Here is a 16,616-nt window from a genome sequence, read left to right as displayed (position 1 = left end):
AAGTGCTGCAGCATGACATTGTAAACTGTTTAACTACAGCGTGCTGTGGTACATCCGAAGCAAAGGGATGTAACATATGCACATAAATATGTTGCAACTCTGTGCTTCGCTCTGCACAGCTGCACAAACTGCAGCCATGAAGTGAGACAGCCACCCTTGCACCATTGTGCAAGGATGTCCGTGTCATGTGGAGATTGTTTTTGTGCAAGAAGGGACACCTTCCTGCACAAAAACAATTAGTAAAAGGCATTTTTCTCCTTCAATATATGCTGTGCATTGCAGCATATATTGAAAGTGAAAAAATTAGAGATGAAAACAATTTTCCTCGTTATGCTTTGCTACACCACTAGGAGGATGGTGTAGCATTCACAAACAATTCCAGATTTATGATTTATGATACATCTGGAGATGTGTCTTGTTCTATGAGTGTTCTGTGCAGACACGCACAGTAAAACCTATAGAACACCTTTTCAAGGCAAAGTACTGTGTATGATGAGATTATATTTACATGGAAAAGAAAAGGTATACAGAATGTCTTTTCCTCACCTTATAAATAAGAAAGAGAGTTAATGGCTAGGCCAATTGTTATTATAGGAGTAAATTTGTGTACTGATAACAAAGAATACAAGCATTTATAACTACTTACGTTTTAGGAAACTAATAGGACATCGTTATATATTACTGAAGGGAAGGGATGCGATCTAATATGACATATGCAAAAACACTGACTGATGTGGTTTAAGTTCAAAAGTTTTATTTCTTTTAATTCTGAAATTATCAAGACCTGCAAACCAACCATTTTAGTCTATCTGATGTGGTTTAAGTTCAAAAGTTTTATTTCTTTTAATTCTGAAATTATCAAGACCTGCAAACCAACCATTTTAGTCTATTCTGTACTATACCATATATCTTGCAGTCAGGTGTTCTAAAGCTGTCCCATTACAATTTTCTCACAGAAATCTAGTCCATCCATGTTCCTTTTCTTCAACTGTGTGGAAACACAGTCCATTGTGTATTTTAAGACTTACTAAAACTTACCTCAACAATATTACACGTAAAAAACAGTACACATTTTAATCACTTTTTTTTACAATCTAAATGGTGATACATTTGATATCTTAAAATTAAGATCTGTCAAAAAAAGAAAAAATAGTTATAACATATAATAATAAATGTTTAACAGCACAGCATAATTTTAACATTTTACAAAGTAATTTCTTTGCCTTTTTTGCTGTTCTCAGAATATATTGAATTTCACTAGAAACAGTGATTTCAATTGTACTCATCACATAACAGCGGGCAAAAAAAAACAATTGATTAGATTGTTTAAAAAACAATAAACCATCTTTAGTAAAATACGGATCACTGAAATAATATCGACTGACAAAATATCGACTTGCCAAAATATCGTGGACAAAATATCGACAGTCAAAATATCGAGTTTGTATCTACAAACAGGTAAGTACAAAAATATCGAGTACAAAATATCGTTAACAAAAATATAGATGTAAAAAATATCGACTTTATAAAAAACAGTGTTAAATTAAATTAATATTAAATTTTAATTACTAAAATATACTTAAAACGACTTAAATTAAATTATAATTATAAAATAATAAATGAAAATAATAAAAATAATTCTTTAAAATCTTATTTGTTTTCCCTGAACCCTAAAAATACCCCTTTACCCAAAAACCCAAAACTGACCCTGAACCCTAAAAATACCCCTTTACCCAAAAACCCAAAACTGACCCTGAACCCTAAAAATACCCCTTTACCCATGACCTGAAAACTGACCCTGAACCCTAAAAATACCCCTTTACCCATGAACTGAAAACTGACCCTGAACCCTAAAAATACCCCTTTACCCATGAACTGAAAACTGACCCTGAACCCTAAAAATACCCCTTTACCCATGACCTGAAAACTGACCCTGAACCCTAAAAATACCCCTTTACCCATGACCTGAAAACTGACCCTGAACCCTAAAAATACCCCTTTACCCATGACCTGAAAACTGACCCTGAACCCTAAAAATACCCCTTTACCCATGACCTGAAAACTGACCCTGAACCCTAAAAATACCCCTTTACCCATGAACTGAAAACTGACCCTGAACCCTAAAAATACCCCTTTACCCATGAACTGAAAACTGACCCTGAACCCTAAAAATGCTCCTTTACCCAAAATGTATCAATATTATTTAATTACCAATTAATTATTAATTAACAATAAAGTAAATATATTAGAACATTAGGTGTAATTATTTTAATAATTAATATTATTTTTTCAAAATTAATTACTTAAAAATAACACAAAATTATATATATGAAAAATGTACTCTAATTAATGTAATTAACTAATTACAATTAATTAATTAACAATTATTTACTAATACAAAATATATTCAAAATTATATTAATTAATTAACTAATTAATATTAATTAATTATCAATTAATTATTTAAAAATATTAACAAACATATATTAATTAATTAATTATTATTAAATTACTTCCCACCCTATTCCCCTATAAACCCACAACCCGCTACAGAATTACATTACGCAATTATTATCAAAACAAAATTCATGTAATAAAATATTTTATAACATTAATACACACTATTCACACATATTATTACATAAAAATACACTATAAAATATTATATATTATTAAAAAATCGATATTTTTGCTATCTATATTTTATACAGTCGATATTACTTCACTTACCTGAAAAACGATATTTTTGTAGTCGATATTATGTCCAGTCGATATTTTGTCCAGTCTATATTTTAAACTCGATATTATGTCCAGTCGATATTTTGGAGTCGATATTTTGTCTCTATACCGTAAAATACTAGATAATACAAATCACACGTACATAAAATTATTACTGCTAAGAAAATGTTATAACTTAAATGTACGAACACTAGATATAATGCTAGTTAAAATTATACACCGATACAATGTGAAAAAAAAGTCCATAATTCAAAGAAATACATTTTCTTGAGGCCAAATTGTATTTTTGCAGTAATTTTTATGTACATTGTCCAATGATAATCCTATGTAATGATAACAATAAAACCTTCAGAGGCTGAATTATCTTCTTAAAACCTTGGCTTTAGAAATATTAGTTGGGAATTTAGTAATTTGGAAGGCAAAAGTTGTTTGAAAACCAACTCCGCATCATTACAAAGACTCCAGCCTTTCCACTTTTGAGATATGCAGTGTAATGTCCATATGTTATTGAAGGACCATTGTGGATAATTATTGGTAATGCTACAAAACTCCTTCCAGATATTGATAGTTGTGTAGCTACACATGTTTTATTAAAGTGTCCAATATTCTTCCATCAGCTGTACAACATTGCATCAATAAAATTATATATTTTCCATATCTTTGGATAAATAATGTTTATAACATTTCTGATTTGCATTGCCTACACTCCATGTTTTGGTTTGCAGCTTTAACTAATTTACTGAAAGACACTGATGTAAAGTCCGGTAATGTCAAATATAAAAATCTTTTAGTGTCTACATTAGTGCTACATGTATACATACAATTTTCACATTGATGTTCCCATTTATAACAAAGGCCAAAAATATTCTCTATGTCTACACCTTCATTTTCCAATTCTGTAAGCATATACATTAGAAACTCCTGAGCATCTTGTTGGATATTTTGTGTAAATTGTGTAGAACCAGAACATACATCCAAAAGATTACAAACATCAGAAACGCTATGTATTTTACTTTTATCTGTTCTCAATTTTTCATAACGAGAATGTAACAAGGAACAAAATCTTTTTTCATGATTCTCCATAATTTGCTGTATCAAACCTTCAAAAAAAACCATTGACCACTACATTAGCATAGCAGTTGACACCAAACCTGTTTTCAAACTGAAAACCAACAAATTCTTCAACAGTGTCCTTTTTCTTTTTGCTTGCAATCACAACATTATCTTGTTATTTTCCATTCTCTACATCTTCAGTACAGAATTTCTCATACCTTCTTTTTTGAGCAACCACACACTTTTCAAATACAGGATATTGACCTAATTTAGGAGCATATGTTCTTCTTAACCTATTGTACTCTTTAACACAGTTGGCATCTGCCGTAATCTTAGAATCATCAAAATCAATCAAAAAGCCAGATTATTGTTCCGGACAAATCAACATATGCCATACCTTCTTAAAACACAGAATTTTCAATGTTCACCAAAGCACTCTCAACACTCAAACCTTGACATTTATGAATAGTCACTGCATATGCCAGTGAAAATGGAAACTGCTTTCTACAGACATATACATCTTTAAGAAGCAAAAAATGAACAGAACAACAACTAATTCACTCACTCACTTCTTCAATCTGATAAAATGTAATCTTTAAGAATTCAATACCATCTTTATTTTGATAATTAACAAAATCCACAACTTTGCCCAGTGCTCCATTAACTAAACCTTTTTCTACATCCAAATTACGTCTTAAAATCATCCGACAGTTCCTACATGCATATAGATTATTTTCTAAACCAGCAGTTTTAGATATTGATTTTTCTAAAAATCCAATTTTGTCTTCAATTTTTTCGATCAAAATAATAGTGATTCCTTCATGTTCCATTTTATCGATGGCTTCCATTTTTATTATTTCTTCATTTTCCAGTTTCAAAAGTTGTTCATTCAATATAGAACACTCACGCAGTGTTGGCATTAAGCAGATTACAGATTTCTTATCTGCAATTTCCATGTATATTTTCTCAGGAACTACGGGCCATATTATCAAGAAAGGATGATACTTTATCGCCGCTTTTATCTGCAGGAAACTGTCGCTAAAGCGGCGATAATGGGCTTGATAATATGCCCTTGTGAATTCCCACAGAAGCCCAGGTTCTGGTGTTAACCTGGGCTTCTATGGGAATTCACAAGGGCATATTATCAAGCCCATTATCACCACTTTAACGTCAGTTTCCTGCTGATAAAAGTTGCGATAATGTATCACACTTTCTTGATAATATGGTCCTACGTTTTCATTTGGAAACAAATTGGAAAGTAATCGAGTCTGTAAAGCTTTGTTTGCCATGTTCTGTTAGTAGTCTAATTCTTATATCTTGAAGAATAGTTCCATAATCAACATCCTTTGCCTGCCGCATATTTGTAATGAATACTTTGTTCAAAATATGACCAAATGTTCACGTTTCCAACACTACCCATAGACTTTCTGGTGTCTTCATGCGCAAATGTTTTAAATACTGGTTGTCCTTTTACAGGAGTCAGTTGCAGTAGATCTCCAAAAACGATGACCTGTTTTCCTCCAAATAACACGTCGTACTCTGTTTTAAGAATTTGCTGCATTCTTAAATGCAAAAAGGCAAGCATTAAGTTTGAAACTTCACAACAAGCTTCTCCAGATAGCTTGTGGTATTTCCATTTGTTTGCATGCTCTACTGGTAGCATTAGTAAAGGATGTAAAGTAATTCCTTTAATGTTGAGTGCTGCCAACCTAGTTGGACTGTAGATAACTTGTAATTATTTTAATTGAAAAACATTTTCCTGTTCCAGCTTGTCCACTCACGGACATTCGGATAGGTTGAAATGACGTACATGAGAACTTTTTCTTTTCATGACGTAATCCATGGTCAATCTGTTGTCTCACTTGCTCATATATTTGTTTTTGCTCAACATTTAGTTGTTCTTCCAAGTTTGTTACATCTTCTTGAGCTTGATACATTGCTGTTTTCACCTCATTCATGGCGATCTTGACTCAGCGCATCAGAACTTTGACTGTCTTGAGAACTGTCTCTAGCAATCTCAGCTGCAATTGCAGCTTCTTGATCAATTTCATCTTTCAAAATTTTCACATAATTTGCAAAAGCACTGCATTGTATGCTATCTTTACAAGCATTAAAGGAATCTTCATAGCTCTGGAAATCTCCAAGCAATTCCAGTTCTGAACGCCATGGTTTAAATAGTTGTAAAAAAGCTAAATAGTAAAATTCCCTTTTACCTGAAGTGTCGCAACTCAGCTTCCTGTGATTAATCAAATTTCCTTTTGTTTGTTTCACCAAACATCCTTCGGAACCAATGACTTCATATTTTCCATCATTGATGGTCTCTGTAGTATTCAGTTTAAAAGTGTAATTTTGCAGCACTTCACAGATACACAAGTTTTCAAGATGATGACTTCTGTTTGGGTAATATGTATCCAACATATTCGTTTTCAAAATATCTGTACTTTCTGGATCTTTTGCTGCTAAATATTCAATTTCTTGTACAGATTTCAGTACTCAATTTCGCATTGCTGAGAGACCTAGACTCAAATAAATGATTCCTATAGATTTGTAGTATAGACATGCAGATCATAACCGATCTGAGCATTCATATGCTCCAATTTCTCCATGCGATAAAATCTTCAAACTGAAACAGTATAATTTCTTACTTAGATTATTCTCTTGAGAAATCTCTTCCCACATGTCTTTCAATTCTGTCTTTTCTGATTTTGTAACATAAGATGTTCCATATCGAGCAACAGCAATGGAATTGTCTGCAACATATTGAATATCCATGTTAGCGTTCCACCTGGACAAAACAACTGGGTTCTAGTCATTTATGTATTTTGACAATTCATTTCTTCTTTAAGTTGTAGGTATTTTTGGGATAGTATGTCGCAAAGATAACATAAAACTGTTCCTTTGGATATTACAGGGCGTGGAAATTCAAAACGACATTTGGTGTAGAACTTGTCCTTAGATTTGTACTTTTGTGGAAAGTATTTTCCACATCAGTGGCTTTGAAATCTTAAGGCTTGTGGTCTTAAGTTGTTTTCTTCTGTGCTTTTGGGTACAGCACATGTTGCATATTGTTCAATAAAACTCAAAACAGTATCATCCGTATCTGTTTCAAATTTGGGAGCGTCCTTAATCCATAACAGCATATGTATATGAGGAGCACCTCTTGCTTGATACTCCTTTCTCCAAAAGAAATCCACAACTTCTCCAGGAGGAGGATTTTTTATTGCAGATAAAAGACATCATCGCCTCAAATCTATGATTGAAATACCTGCATACATTACCAGGATCTAAAGAGCACAATTCTTCAGGTGCCCTTTATTCAATGTTTTTTATTTTTCGAATTTACCTCTCGAAGAAATTCTAGTAAATCATCCCAAGGTACTCAGCACAGCTCAGGTTAAGGAACCATGTTAGAGTTCCTAAGTTCTAGCATACATTTCAGTTCTCCATTACGACGGTACCAATATTCATTAGTCCCACGCTGACATGCCATCAAATTAATGAGCTGAGATACTAGAGGATCATCTCTCTGGTGCACTTTCTCCATAAAAACTTTTGCAGATACATTTTGCAGATGTATTCCAGATTTTAGAATATGGTTGACTGCATATGAAAGTCCAGACAAGTCACTTTCAAACAAAAGATTAAATATATAAGGGATACATTGTCGATATCTTGGATCTTCTGTATGTAACCTAGTTGTTCGATATTCAGATGCATGGAAACTGCACAGGACGTTCATCATATCATCCTCCTTTTCCAGTTGGGACAATAAATAATGTTTTTTTCTTCACTTCTTTTGAATGAAGTGTTGCACTATTCGTTTTTGAACATATAATTGTTCAATTTGTTCATTCACTTTCATTTCTTGAGTGAACTTTGTCTAGTTTCTTCTGCTAAACAATTTCTTCTTCTCCTATATAAACATTCTTATAGTATGTATTGTTTTTTATCAAATGCAATTTTGCCTTTTGTGCTTTCCTAACATCCACTAACTCCTGCCAGATGTTCTTATTCTTAGTTGGCGCACCATTAACAAGAATAACTAATAGTTCACTTTCTACACTGTATACACCAATAGTTTCAATATTTTTCTTTTAATCTAATGGTAAATACACAACTCTTCCTTTTAATCCTCTTGGTAAATCTGAAGAAGGCAATTTACCTGTTTTAGGCTCCATACGAACAATAGCCTGAAACTATTAAAATTGAAACGTTCCAAAATATCGATATTTATAAAAATAGAGAAACATTTAGGAACCAAATATATTTGAAACTCAGCGATACGTATCTGGTTGGATCTGTAAAGAAATATATATTTCTTTACAGATCCAACCAGAAACGTATCATGACGCTTCCATATTAGGATTGGGCATGTAATACAGGCTAAGCATATTACTCCATCCCGCTGAGTTTCAAATATATTTGGTTCCTAAATGTTTCTGTATTTTTATAAATATCAATATTTTGGAACGTTTCAATTTTAATAATTAAAAAAAATCCAACTGCAGGTTTATGTTTAGAAATCGCTTAAAATCCTTTTTTCCCTGCCTCTAAGCTGATAATGACCTATTGGTTACTCATATGTCCAAATACGACAGTTGACAGCGAGCATTTCTGTGTACGTGTGATATGCTTTCTGTCTCAGTCTTAATAAAGTTTCTCATTTTAGAAGTAAAAGTCAAGAGTAGGAATACATATGATGAGTGAGTACATGTATGAGTGCCTATAAAGAACTGTTTGTGAATAAATGGATGTGTGTGTAGATGTTGGAATTACTGATGAGGTTGTACTAACTGGTATTGGTATCTCCATTGTTTTGAAAATGTTAGTTTCTATTTTTAAATGTGTGTGTCAAAAGTTATGTTAGGGTGAGAGGAGGACTGCCACTCTGTCACAAGGATGATGTCATCAGTGATGTCATCAGTAATGTCATTAGAGATGTCATGAGTGATGTCACTGACCATGTCATGAGTGATGTAATATGTGACGTCATCAGCAGTGCATTGCGGGCGCGCAAGTTATAGTTAACTATAACAGGTGAATTTCAATTGTTTTGTAAGAGTGAAATGTCCAGCTAACTATAACGTGGGTGAAACCTATGGTTTTTTCAGTGAATTTCAAAGGTTTTGAAAATTCTAATTTTTAAATGTATTATTTGTTATATTTTTTTATACTGATTTACTCCATTATTTTCAATTATTTATTTTAGATATTTAATTTTTTTAATTACATTACATATTTTTTATATAAATTAAAAAAAATGTAAAAAAAATATGGAAAGGGGCGACCACTCGGTCCCCCCACACGTATGGCAGAGTACCACGATCCCCCCGGGAAGCCATCTTGGGCGGGAGGCGTGTCTCGGCTGGTATGCCCGAAGCGGCTTAGCCGGGGCGCGCTTTTTCCCGCCCTAGAGTGGGCTGGCCTAGACACTGACGCGGCTGGCCACGCCCTCGGGGCAGGCAGGGGCGGGTTTACGCCCGCCCTGAAGACGGATAAAAGGGGACGCAAGACCGGAAGGCATCCTCTTTTCCTGTGCTCTGAAGCTGCACCTCCTCGCTGCACGTGAGCTCGAGACGGAACGAAGAGCCAATTTTGAGCGTTGTAATCCTTCTTTTTGTCTTACAGAGACTCTGTCGGAGAAATGCCCAAGAAAGGCGGAAAGAGAATGACGACTGAACAGATGCTTCGGGTCCTCATGAAGGAGATGACCGAGCTGAAGAAGCGGGTGGCGGAGAGAGAGGGGGAAGGGGGGCCGGAACGTCCTTCGGCTGGAGCAGCCCCAGGAGGGAGAGCCAAGAGGCCAAGGAGGGGACCAGCTGGGGGAGACGTCCCGGTTCCCCGTACCCCGCTTGAAGCGCCAACCCCAGTACCCGTGGAGGGGAATCCGATTCCCGTGGTGGTCACCCCGGTGTCCAATGAGGATATGCCGCCCGAGCTGGCAGCACAACTTGCAGCGTGGTTGGGCGAAGGTAGTGAGGGCGCCACGGCTGTCGACGCGCAGGCGCTGATGAAGCAACTGCGTGAGAAACGGGAGGCAGCCAAGGTGTCCGCGCCGGCTGCAGTAGTTGACAAGCCACAAGGGACGATTACCGCAGAGGCAGCGTCCGGTGCAGGTAAGCGGCCATTGCCGATTGCGAGGGATGAGTCAGCACCCTCTCGTAGAGAAAGGTTGGGTCAACATGTGCCTTTGGCAATTAAAGAGAAGATTTGGGCGGGGGAATATGTGAACATCTTCTCGTTGCTTGTTGATCATTATGAGGTGGAGCATGTTAAGGGCCAGAAAGACCTCATGCATCCGAGTGTTTGGCGCGCAAAAATGGCCGCCTTTAAAGTGAATGAGAATATTGGCAATTGGGGCAAAGCATGGGGGATTTTTACGTCGATCTTAGGGGAACGTAGGCCCGAGTTACTTTCCGAGTTGCCGACCTATCAGTCGCGAATCATGGGGTACTCGATATCACACCAGGGTAACCATTGGTTCTGCTACGATAATCTTTTTAGAAAGGCTAAAGAGCATAATAAAAACTTAACCTGGGATTGTTACGATTCTTTGACATGGGATAAAATGAAGGAGACAGGTATGTTGAAAATGCCATTGGTAGGGGGTAATGTTGGCGAATCCTCCCGCCAATATGCGGGGACGCCCTTTCGATCAGGTACGGGTACCGACGATCACTCGAGACCTGCCAGCAATACAGGGAAAAGGGGGTTCTGCTGGAATTTCAACAGAGGTAAATGTACTAGGCCCCAGGGATCGTGTAAATTTAGACATGAATGTAGTGGGTGTGGGTCGTCCCATCCTGAGTCCACGTGCAGAGCCAAAACGGGTGATAACGGGGGTAGAGTAGGCGCCAAACAGGTCTAACATAGTCCGAGGGGCGCCTTTACCTACCCCGATTGATACCTTGGCGATGATTCCCTGGCTCAGTGAATACCCGGATCGTACTTCTGCTGGGGTGCTGCGGAACGGGTTTTTGTATGGTTTCCGCATCCCAGTAGGGGACTTTCAGGGTGTGGAGAAGTGTAAAAATCAACTTTCGGTCCTACAGCATACGACCGTGGTACAGGAGAAGATCCGGAAAGAGGTTACTCGAGGTCGGGTTGCCGGCCCGTTTAGTGTACCCCCGGTGCAGAGTTTTGTTTGTTCTCCTTTAGGGGTGGTCCCCAAGAAGGACCCGGGTGAGTTCCGACTGATTCATAATTTATCAGCTCCACGTGGTCTTTCTGTAAACGATGCAATAGACCCAGAAGTGTGTTCGGTGTGGTACGCATCTTTCGATGAGGCCGTAGCCATTTTGAATCGCCTGGGGCCCGGGGCGCTGATGGCGAAGTCGGATATCGAGTCAGCGTTCCGGTTGCTCCCGGTACACCCAGACGATCAGCGTCTCCTAGGTTTCACGTTTCAGGGTCATTATTACATGGATAGGTGTATGCCGATGGGGTGCTCTATATCTTGTGCCTATTTCGAGAAATTCAGTAGTTTGCTACAATGGGTCTTCACAAAGAGGACGGGTTTCCAACATGTAATGCATTACCTTGATGACTTTCTGTTCCTTGGGGCAGCCGGGGATCTCGAATGTGGCCAGGCCTTGGCCGAATTTTGTGTATTAATGAAGCAGTTTGGTGTGCCATTGGCACCGGGTAAGACGGTGGGTCCTGCGACTTGCCTCGAGTTTCTGGGGATCGAGTTAGACTCCAGTGAGGGTTGTTTTCGTTTACCAGCTGACAAAGTTGGGAAGTTCAGGGCAGCCCTGCAAATGTGTATAAATGGATCTAAAGTTACGCTGCATCAGTTACAGCAGTTGGTGGGACAGTTGAACTTTGCCCTGAGGGTTATACCGATGGCCCGCCCCTTTTCCCGTTCAATTGCCCAAGCTATGGTCGGCCTAAAGGAGGGTCATCATCGCACGAGACTATCGGCTGAGGTCCGCCAGGACATGCGCATTTGGTTAGCATTCCTGGCGGATTTTAATGGTCGAGTCGTCTGGAACAAACCGGCCGTGTCCTCTGAAGAGCTGGGGCTATGGACAGATTCGGCAGGTAGCATAGGTTTTGGTGCCATCTTCGGCACAAAATGGTCGGCACAAAGATGGCCGGCATGGTGGCATGACAATGGACTGACAAGTAATATTGCTTTCTTGGAACTTTTCCCCATTTTGGTGGCCCTAAGAACCTGGCCCGAAGGGTTCAAAGATCACTCTGTGGTATTTTGGTCTGACAATATGACCGTGGTCGAGTGCATCAATAGCCAGGCAGCACGATGTAAACTGATTTTAAGACTGCTCAAAGAAATTGTTTTACTGTGTATGCAACTGAATGTGCTATTCAGAGCTAAACATGTCCCGGGGGTACTGAATCAGGCAGCTGATGCACTGTCTCGTTTTCATATGCAGGCTTTCTCGGGTTTCCTTCCCACAGCGGACCCAGAGCCGGCACCCTTTCCCGAAGCTCTCTGGTCTCTCGGTGCCCCGAACTTCGTCACCTCGTGGGAGAGAGCCTAGCACCAAGGACAAGGAAGGCATATGAAGGGGCGTTTCGGTCCTATTTAGCCTTTTTGGGGACTGATGGAGAGGGGCTTTGGGGCCACGAGGAATGGGTAGTGAATTTTCTGATGTCCTTACGTAGGGCTGGGAAATCGGTGGCTACGGCCCAGAGGCATCGTGCTGCCATTTCCTTTGTTGCCAGGGCTCATGGTATCCAGGACCCGACAGCGTCTTTCGTTGTACAGAAAGCGCTGCGTGGGTGGCAATGCCTTGAGGGTCGCAGAGTAGATGAGAGGCGCCCGATAGGTTTGGATAGGTTGGCCCAGTTGTTGGCCACACTCCCTGCCACATGTTCATCTCAGTTTGAGACGGTGTTGTTCCGGGCCGCTTTTACGCTGGCATTTCATGGAGCGATGCGGGTAAGCGAACTGGTGGCGAGGAACAAACGGGATGTGACAGGGGGTTTGTGCCGGGAACACGTTCAGGTCAGAGGAGAGACAATGACTGTCTCCTTTGTCAGGTCCAAGACCGATCAAGATGGGATGGGTGACTGCATAATCATACCCAGGATTCCCGGGTCCTCCGTGTGTCCAGTAAAGTGTTTAGAAAACTACCTAGCACGAAGGGTGGCATCATGGGGGGGGACCTTGTTGAGACACGCGGACGCCACCCCACTGACGAGATTTCAGTTTCAGCGGGTGCTTGCGATGTCAATTGCCGCTGCGGGCTTGAACCCGGGCGAGTTTGGGACCCACTCCTTTCGGATAGGGGCTGCTACGGAAGCTACAGCCAGGGGTCTTAATGTTGAACAAGTGAAACGAGTGGGGCGTTGGTCCTCCAAGTGTTATAAGAGGTATGTGCGGTTGCACATGTTGTGAAGCTGTAATGATGTACTCACGCTTCTTGTCTTTGTTTGGTTTTCAGTTGCGCAAGCCTACGAGGCGGGGCGGACTATGCAGTCGACCCAACACCGGGCCAGCGGTCAGACATCACCGGCTGTGAAGAAGGAGGTGTGGGTCGTGGGCCACTCATACGTGAGGCGTGCCGCGGACGTATTCAAAGCAGGTGACATGATTCACGTAGCTGGGGAATACGGGTACAGGGTGTCCTTCTACGGAAGAGGCGGGCTCTGTATTGACCAGTTTCAAGCATTTTTCGAGGGTTTGTTAGGGCGGACGAGGTCACCGCCGTCTATAATCATAGTGCATCTAGGGGGCAACGATTTGGTCACCACCGGTAGACGACTTCTCCTGGAGGCAATGCTTTCCACTGTAAGTTGGTTGGCGAGGAGAGTTCCGGGGTGCACAATTGCGTGGTCCCATATGATCCCACGAAAGGTGTGGCGAGGGGCTATTTCTGTTCTTGCTTTGAATCACTCTGTGAGGAAGCTTAATAACAAAATGAGTAGGTTGTTCCGTTCCAGGACATTGCATTCTATTTCGCATGGCTGTATTAATGATGACAGTATGTATTTGGGGGATGGTGTGCATTTGTCTCGGGTGGGGAATGAGTTACTCATAGGAGACTTCTTAGCATGGTTAAAAACGTTAAAACATGACCTTTAGGTAGGAGCTTTGTGGGGGGTCCGGATAGCCGGTCAACTATCCGGCCTGTGGCGGTAAGGTCATGATCGGTGAGCACTAATTGGAAGATCCCTATGAGTGGGCGTCACCCAACACGGATGGGAGCGCTCGGGAGAGGTGGCCATTGGCCCCTCAACGGGGAGGCGGTCCCTTCTAAGGATGGGTCGCCGAAAGAAAAGGAAAGGCGGTCAAGGCCCCTTCCTGTGTAGGAGGGGTTACAGCCCCCTCCTGGGGAATTTCCCGGGGCCAGTGACGTCTGCGACGGCAGATGTGGTAAGTTGTGCGGGGTTTGGGGGGGGGGTCTACGCTACCTTCTAGATACCTCACACGAGTCCTCGAACGACCTTTAAGTGGCGTCGAGTTTTATTGGTGCCCCCGTCAAGTCAAAGGGAAATTGGTAGTTGCACTTGAGGTACGCCTCAGTGCTGTCGCCCCTCACAAGTGGGGGGGGTATTTCTGGTTAGGGATCTTGACACCGGTTACGACCTTGCCGTTGGCCCTTAAACGTTAGGATGTACAATTTCATAATTTCAAGTAAATGTGTGTAGGATGTTAGTTCGGCTAGGAGAACCTCTGTATTAGAGAATCTGTTAAGGTTAGCCAAACATCGCAATGTGGTAATGAAATTGTACATAATATAAAATGTTGATTTAATGTTTTAATTTTGTTTTAATAAATACGGCCGGGAGGGTTACTCCCTCCCTCTTCCAAAAAACTTCAAGAACTGTTTCCGGTTTCCCTCCTTTGGGGATTGTGTTGAGAGGGGGTGGCGGGTATCTCAGCCATATGGAAAGGGGCGACCACTCGGTCCCCCCGCACGTATGGCAGAGTACCACGATCCCCCCGGGAAGCCATCTTGGGCGGGAGGCGTGTCTCGGCTGGTATGCCCGAAGCGGCGTAGCCGGGGCGTGCTTTTTCCCGCCCTAGAGTGGGCTGGCCTAGACACTGACGCGGCTGGCCACGCCCTCGGGGCAGGCAGGGGCGGGTTTACGCCCGCCCTGAAGACGGATAAAAGGGGACGCAAGACCGGAAGGCATCCTCTTGTTCCTGTGCTCTGAAGCTGCACCTCCTCGCTGCACGTGAGCTCGAGACGGAACGAAGAGCCAATTTTGACCCACCCACCAGCCCCTGATGACAGCAAGTGGTTTTGAATAAAGTTGATGGATAACTCTGATTTTCGTTTACAGGTTGTGGTATTATCGTGATGATTTTGAGTATGTAATAAAGAATGTCGATTTGTGTTACGTTTTGCAAATAAAGAAATTCTGCTTTAGTGTTCATTGGTAAGCATGCTTTTAATGAAAGTATAGTTGCTACTGTATTTTTAGTTTAGTCATTTAGTTAGCATTGTCGTATTTATTTTGGTCGGGCGGTAAGGTCATGATCGGTGAGCACTAATTGGAAGATCCCTATGAGTGGGCGTCACCCAACACGGATGGGAGCGCTCGGGAGAGGTGGCCATTGGCCCCTCAACGGGGAGGCGGTCCCTTCTAAGGATGGGTCGCCGAAAGAAAAGGAAAGGCGGTCAAGGCCCCTTCCTGTGTAGGAGGGGTTACAGCCCCCTCCTGGGGAATTTCCCGGGGCCAGTGACGTCTGCGACGGCAGATGTGGTAAGTTGTGCGGGGTTTGGGGGGGGGTCTACGCTACCTTCTAGATACCTCACACGAGTCCTCGAACGACCTTTAAGTGGCGTCGAGTTTTATTGGTGCCCCCGTCAAGTCAAAGGGAAATTGGTAGTTGCACTTGAGGTACGCCTCAGTGCTGTCGCCCCTCACAAGTGGGGGGGGTATTTCTGGTTAGGGATCTTGACACCGGTTACGACCTTGCCGTTGGCCCTTAAACGTTAGGATGTACAATTTCATAATTTCAAGTAAATGTGTGTAGGATGTTAGTTCGGCTAGGAGAACCTCTGTATTAGAGAATCTGTTAAGGTTAGCCAAACATCGCAATGTGGTAATGAAATTGTACATAATATAAAATGTTGATTTAATGTTTTAATTTTGTTTTAATAAATACGGCCGGGAGGGTTACTCCCTCCCTCTTCCAAAAAACTTCAAGAACTGTTTCCGGTTTCCCTCCTTTGGGGATTGTGTTGAGAGGGGGTGGCGGGTATCTCAGCCATATTAAAATTGTAATTTGTTTTTATTTTTTTAAATTTATATATATTTTATATAGCAGGCAATGATATCCTATGGAAGGAAATACAAGTTACTGTTACTACGATTAGAATTATTTTTCAGGATCAGCAGTGGGCTGAAAGATGCAGCACTGAGGTATCTCCTGATAACATGTCAATAAATCGGAATTCGTAGCTCGGCTGATTTTTGAGGAATTTTTTAAAGTTTAAAAACTTCACACTTAGCAAAATTTCCACGTGAAACCAGTCAATGTTAGCCTATGGAAGGAAATTCAAGTTACTGTAACTACGATTAGAATTACTTTTCAGGATCAGTAGTGGGATGAAAGATGCAGCACTGAGGTCTCTCTTGATAACAGGTGAGTAAATCAGAATTCGTATTTCGGCTGATTTTAGAAGATTTTTTTTAAAGTTCAAAAACTTCACAGTTAGAAGAATTTCCAAGTAAAATATGTCAATGTTAGCTTATGGAAGGAAATTCAAGTTACTGTAAGTATGGTTGCATTTACTTTTCAGGATCCGTATTGGGCTCAAAGATGCAGCACTGACGTCTCTTGTGATAACAGGTGAGTAAATCGGAATTCGTAGTTCGGCTGATTTTACAGGAATTTTTTAAAC

The sequence above is a fragment of the Lissotriton vulgaris genome, chromosome 5, assembly GCF_964263255.1.
Source record: "Lissotriton vulgaris chromosome 5, aLisVul1.2, whole genome shotgun sequence".
Lineage (NCBI taxonomy): Eukaryota > Metazoa > Chordata > Amphibia > Caudata > Salamandridae > Lissotriton > Lissotriton vulgaris.
This window is presented reverse-complemented; position numbering follows the sequence as displayed.